This window comes from Cimex lectularius, unplaced genomic scaffold, assembly GCF_000648675.2.
Source record: "Cimex lectularius strain Harlan isolate CLEC.00 unplaced genomic scaffold, Clec_2.1 scaffold100, whole genome shotgun sequence".
In the NCBI taxonomy this organism is placed as follows: Eukaryota; Metazoa; Arthropoda; class Insecta; order Hemiptera; family Cimicidae; genus Cimex; species Cimex lectularius.
Genome location: NW_019392663.1, coordinates 997628 through 1004358, shown reverse-complemented (window position 1 = coordinate 1004358; position 6731 = coordinate 997628). Strand labels below are relative to the sequence as shown.

Genomic DNA, 6731 nt, shown 5'->3' with positions numbered 1-6731 from the left:
CGTTGGCACGATAAGGAAAACGGTTTTCTAAAACCTATGTCACACCAGACGGCATCTCACGATCTCCAAATAATTTTATAACTTGTCTTTGACAAAGCGTTTACATCGTGACATGCGGGCATCATCTGTAGAACCAAGAACCAATCAAATTTCAAACTGCCACAAAAAAGGAGCAATTTTTTAATGGATTAAGTTAAAGTCTTATACTTAATTTCACTAATTTCATGGTCCGCTTGACTAATTAATATATTACGATTAATTAAAATTTTTAGTTGAGATAAAAAAGTCAATGGCAAGAGCGGGATTCGAACCCACGATCTTTCGCTTGATACGCCGCTGCTCTACCTCTTGAGCTATCGTAGCTCGATCCTCTCGGACACCAACTTCCCATCTCTACTGCACGACTTATCGAGCCACACCCTACGGCAGAGACACAGAGCCAAGTTTTGCCTAAACTAATAGATAGTTTAATAAAAATTGTCATTCACAATTAGGTAATTCTCGGCAGTAATATGCATCTTGGTATATGAGATCACTTTTATTTTTAACTGTATAATTATTTCTTCATAATAGAATTACGGATCTAATGCGTCACAAACATTAATATTTATTGCTTCACTTCTGTTTTGCAGCGAAAATATTTTTTTAAAAAAGCTCGTCCAGATGGCATGAAACATAAAATCATTACGATTATAGCAACTCCATCCCACGGAGTCTCATGGCTTCGCTTGCAGCGTTAAACAGGTTGCATATAAAGTCAGTGACAAACTTTCTTTGTGATTTCAGCTTTTATCGCAACGCATAGCTGGCATTGTAAATTGGCCCTTAACCTAAAACTAACCATATTAACCTAACCTTTTCTGACCTAACCTAGTGGGTTGGAACCATGTGCACTCCCAGGTGATTCGTAATCGATGAGGCGTTAATGACAACGGAAATATGTATCCAGCCTAAAAACCTAAACATGTTGAAAACTTATTATTACGTATTTTATAAAAATTTCATTTAAAATAAAAATAATTACATTGTTCTCATGTCTTAATAATATTATATAAAAAAAAGCTTATAAAAAAATCTTAACGCAAAACATTAAAATGTTACGCGATGTAAAATACACTCGTTAACAGTAGCGTAATTTCTCAATTATAATACATCACAATTAATCGAGAAAAGTTGATACCCCTGAATAGAACTTGAGTAAACATTTTTCCTTTTCATGGACAACTTATGAAATTTCAACCTTTTTCTACACAGGAAAAATATTTCAATTGAAACCGTAGAGATATAATGAGGTAGAAAAGTACAAGCCGAAAATGGTTGGTTGGATACGTTCGGCCTTTCAATGGTTTTAAAATGTTTTTTAAAAACTGGAAAAATGGCCAAAATTGAAAGAATGACAAAAATAAAAACAATGATTACCACGAGTCTTAGCTGAACTTGCACTTTACATTCGCATATTTTTTCCGCTTTAAGGAAAAACCTTGAATCCTGTATATGTAAACTAACCGGTTTCTAACCTTAACTTACCAACCGCCCGTAACCATTCCTAACCTAACCCAACTTATCCTGGGACCTTAACCTAACCAAGAAAGTGAAACCGTTGAAGCGAAATTGGCCCTGAAAAAAATGTTCAACCAGTCAAAAAATATATCCATGTTGAAAGCCCGAGGGCATGTCGATATTTTCTGCCTTACTGGAACTCCTTGGTCCGTCTAGTTTCGTGGCAGGTCGTGATTGAACTTCGGGATTTACTTCTTATTGATAAAGCCCGTGTTGAAATGAAGTAAAGGTGTAAAGTCGTCAATCTAAAATAAGCAGAGGCGGACGATTCATGTTAGATCCTGCAGTGATATTTTTGATGCAAAAATTGTAATAAAACAATGTACGAGTTAAATATAGAGGAATATAATAAAAAAGGTTGAACTCCTTCAAATTTCTAGGCCATAAAATTCTCACGTGTCATATTTACATTCTCACAAATTCGCTCTAATACAGAATGTAATTTTTTTAGAAAATTTTTTCCTAGGATAAAGATAAACAAATCAAAAGCTTTTATCTCATAAACTGAAACATTAATAAAAAAATTAAATTGTCAGATTTCGTGGAGTCCGGTTTACAAGTAGGACAAGGCAGAATATTGACTGGAAAATTTATGATCTTCCATACGTTGCCTTCATAAACAGAGACATTGATCAGAAAACTAAACTGTTATATGACGTGGTTTAAGAAATATAAGCTGGGATAAGCAAAATAGTCAATATTTTCAAAATATTTTATCTGGTTCAAAACATATTCGTTTTTTCAAACGCTTTTCTCTCATAAACAGAAATATTGATAACAAAAGCAAATTACCAGAAGTCACGGTTATAAGCAGAGACAATTTTGACTCCATTTTAAAAATTTTTATTTAAAAAATCAAATGTTTTATCTGTCAAAATTGTCAGAGGGCGTTTCGTTAGGGTTATAAGCAGGAAGAGGCTAAATATTGACACTTTTCTGAAAATTGCTTCTAGTTCAAAGACTCTTTTAATGCTTCCCAACCATTTCTCACATAAAACGAGATATTGATTTTTTCTATCAATTTACAATTCGAGTAGAGTCGGGGTTTTAAGTAGGCAAAATATTAATTCCTTTCTGAGAATTTTTCTTAGGTCAAATACATATTCATAGTTTTCCAATCGCTTTTCTCTCATGCAGGGACGTAGGTAGAAAAAATAAATTATCAGTGGGGTGGCGTCAAGGAGATAAGTAGGGAGAGGCAAAATATTGACACTTTTAAAAACTTTTGCCTGGTTCAAACACATATTCATAGTTTTCTAAACGTGTTTCGCTCATAAACAGGGACATTGATACAAACATAAATTGTCAGAGGACGTGGCGTTAGGGAATAAGCTGAACGAGGCAAAATATTGGTTACTATTTGAAAAATATATGTACTTTGGTCAAAGATATATTTACAGTTTTTTAAACTTTTTTTTTAAACAGGGATATAGATAGGAAAAATAAATTGACAGATGGAGTGGCGTCTGAGTATAAGCAGGGAGAGGCAAAACAAAAATTCCTTTCTAAGAATGGTATCTAGTTCAAAGATATATTCATTATTTTCCAAACGCTTTTCCCTCTCATAAAAAGAGAATCGAACGGAAACATAAATTATCGACCGGAGGGAGAGTTAGGGTTATGATAGAGGCAAGACAAAAAAATCATTCCTCAGAAGTGCATAGTTAGTTGCTTAGTTCAAAGAGATATAGTTTTCCAAACGCGTTATTCTCATAGAGACAGTGTTTAAAAAAATGTATTGCCAGAATCCCTGGTGTCTGGGTTATAAGCTGGGAAAGGCAAAATATTGACTCCTTTTTGAACATTTTACTTTCGTCAAAGTCATAATCTTAGTTTTTCAAACACTAATCTCTTATAAACAAAGAAATTTAAATGCAAACCAAAAATCAGGTGAAGGGAAATGCAGGGAGAAGCAATACATTGCTTTATGCACGATTTCTTGTTGCTGTTTCGTTAAGCAGTTATTCAATTATGCGTTTTAAAACAAATTCAAAGTATGACTTTTTTTAAATAGTTTTAATAAATGAAATTATGCTTTTTACTAGCTTTTAATAATCCTAGTCTATGGTGCTTTTTATGGATTTTTGAAAAATCGACCAATTTTTTAATTTTGAAGGGATTTGCTTGGAGCCATTTTGCTTGGACATCTGAAAACTGAAATTCCCAAAGCTATTTTCCATAATGATTTTGGCAAATAATGGATAAACCATTACTTGGCGAATCCATGTTTACAATTAATATTATTTTGGAAAAAAAAAGGTGTAATATAGGGATGAAATTTGGCCACACTTCGACCCTAGTTTATCCAATTTCACCGTATATTCTGGGCACTAATCCCGAGAAAATGAAGAAACTGTAATATCGTCAGCAACAATCGTGAGTAATAACAAGCTAATGGTCGTAAGACTTATCCTGGGGTACCACTGATTGGCACTTATCTCGGAAACTGGTGTTGATTCCATTCACCGTTTATCTCCCAAGCCTTATTACCAAAGAATTATGACGTAGTTTGTAAACTAGAGGTTCTATGGTGCGTTGTTAATCTCGTACCGCTAAATAATCAGATATATCGATGATTTCCATGGCATCTAAAGTTTTGTCTTCCTTTATTAAAAATACCATCAACTTTTTTATTTAAATAAAGCTTAGCGTATCAGTCAGATTGAGATTTCTTTTTTCTATGCGTGTTCAGTTCCACTTTCAGCAGAAAGTGTAACGATTCCCCTCCACCATAAATTCCTTCAGCTGCTGTCATCTAACTTGGATCTTTTTCTAGTGGATTGTCGGATAAAAGTAAATTTCGGTATATTTCGGCCTTTTTTGTTGTAATGGACAACGAATAAAATACAATGACGGCTTAGGAACATAATTATACAAAGGATTGATTAGTCAATACAAACTATGATTTTTTTTCGCAACAGCAGAGGTTATATAAACCCTCGAGGTGCCGGTGTTTTTGAAAATAAAGCTCATTTGTCAGTATGTCGGGTTCGAATGCAGAGCCGCTGTATTCGAACCCGGGACCTTTACCTTACAGTGATGAGCGCCGTGTCAACGCCTAAACCGTTGCGGCCACCGACTCCCCTATGAATATTATTGTATAAACAAAAGAGTCTATTCTAATGTGCCTAAATGTTTATTAATTTTCACCTAGTATGACTATTCATTTTATTTATTTATCAACAACACTATCATCCGCAAAAGTCAACAAAAATCCTGCTCTTACCTGTAACAATTTAAAAGAGACGAAGCTATTTCAATTTCAAATCAACGAAACCCTATGATCTAAGGATAATTAACGATTCCTATTGCGGGCGTCTAATAGGGGGCTTAATTATGCTATCTGAAAATGTTTACACTCTTACGTCATAATCTCCATAATAGAGATAGATTATATCATTGGGGGCAAACACACCATTTTGCGGTTTTGACCACGTGGACATGTGTTTTTTCAGGCGAAATTAGTCGATCGGCTAGGCACGTATGTTTGGCCCGTCTATGGTTTGCTTGGTGTTACTCAGACGTATTTCGACAGCTAAATAGCTTCATAGGTTTGATCCGATGATGATTTTTGCTGATTCATTATTGCCAATCGTCTGTGTTCGAAGGCCTGTTGATATAAAAGAAAATATTGAACTGAATTTAAGTTAAAGATTTTGTGGTAATACCATAAAAATCTGATCAGGCCGGCCAGAAAACGTGCTTCAAAGTGAAATAAACGGCCGAAAAGTTTGTGAAATGCTGTGAAGAAAATCGATTAAAAATGTGACTTTCATTAAAGGAATGAGAACCCTCGAATATGCAATAATCATATGTGTGGTGATTAGTGACCGTTAGTCGATGATTATTCGGAAATCATGAGATGCGGTCTGGTGTGATGTAGGTTTCAGAAAACATTTTCTTTATCGTGCCAACGTTTCGATCTTTATTGAGGTCATCTTCAGGGCCTGGGATTTACAAACATTGTTTAAATTGAACAAATACATGTAGGATATGTAAAAAAGTGAATTTATACAATGTTTATAAATCCTAGGCCCTGAAGATGACCTCAATAAAGATCGAAACGTTGGCACGATAAAGAAAATGTTTTTCTGAAACCTACATCACACCAGACCGCATCTCACGATTTCCGAATAATAATCATATGCTCAATTAATTAAACACGATTTTTTTCAAAAATGATAAATTTGTGTCACAAGCGTGACTCAAACCCACAAAGAAGTTTGTGGTATGGGCGATCGAAGTCACGGTAGCTCAAGTGATTGGAGCAGCGGCGTTTTGAGCCGAAGTTCGTGGGTTCGAATTCCGCCTGTGACTCAAATTTTTATACACGATAGAACTCACGGTTCTCAAAAAGATTAGGTTACAAAATACCTCATAATTCTTTAGTGGTAAGGCTTGGGAGATCAACGGTGAATGGAATGAACCATTTTCCAAGATTAGTGCCAAACAGTGGTACCCCAGGATACGTCTTACGGCCATTAGCTTGTTTATTACTCATGATTGTTGTTGACGATATTACACTTTATTCATTTTCTCGGGATACTTGGTGCTCAGAATATACGGTAAAATTGGATAAACCACGGTCGAAGTGTGGCCAAATTTCCTCAAAAAAACGTATAATTACACCTGTTTTTTCAAAATAATATTAACCGTAAACATTGGATTAACCAAGTAATGGTTTATTCATTCCCAAGACCATTATGGAAAATAGCTTTGGGGATTTCAGTTTTCAGATGTCCAAGCAAAATGGGTCCGAGCAAATCCCTTCAAAATTAAAAAATTGGTCGATTTTGTTAAAAATCCTTAAAAAGCACCATAGTCTGGAGTTACTAAAATTTGGTAGTAGCTAGTAAAAAGCATAATTTCGTTTATTTAAACTATTTAAAAAAAGTCATATTTTGAATTTGTTTTAAAACGCATAATTGAATAACTGCTTAACGACACAGCAACAAGAAAACGTGCATAAAGCAATATATTGCTTCGCCCTGAATTTCCCTTCACCTGATTTTTTTTTCATTTAAATTTCTTAGTTTGTGAGATATTAGTGTTTGAAAAACTATGATTATGACTTTGAAGTAAGAAAATTTTCAAAAAGGGGTCAAATTTTTGCCTTTCCCAGCTTATAATCCAGACACCACGGAGTCTGGCAATACATCTTTTTAAACACA

At 34.5% G+C, this 6731-nt stretch overlaps 1 long non-coding RNA gene across 1 annotated transcript; it reads right to left on the bottom strand.

Annotated features, from left to right (window-relative positions):
* Positions 1 to 676: 676 nt before the first annotated feature.
* Positions 677 to 6165, bottom strand: LOC106663598. Its single transcript, XR_001340057.2, has 4 exons — positions 5935 to 6165; positions 5229 to 5301; positions 4976 to 5170; positions 677 to 958 (listed from the first exon to the last, which is right to left on the bottom strand). It is a non-coding gene; the product is annotated as an uncharacterized LOC106663598 (long non-coding RNA).
* Positions 6166 to 6731: the final 566 nt, after the last annotated feature.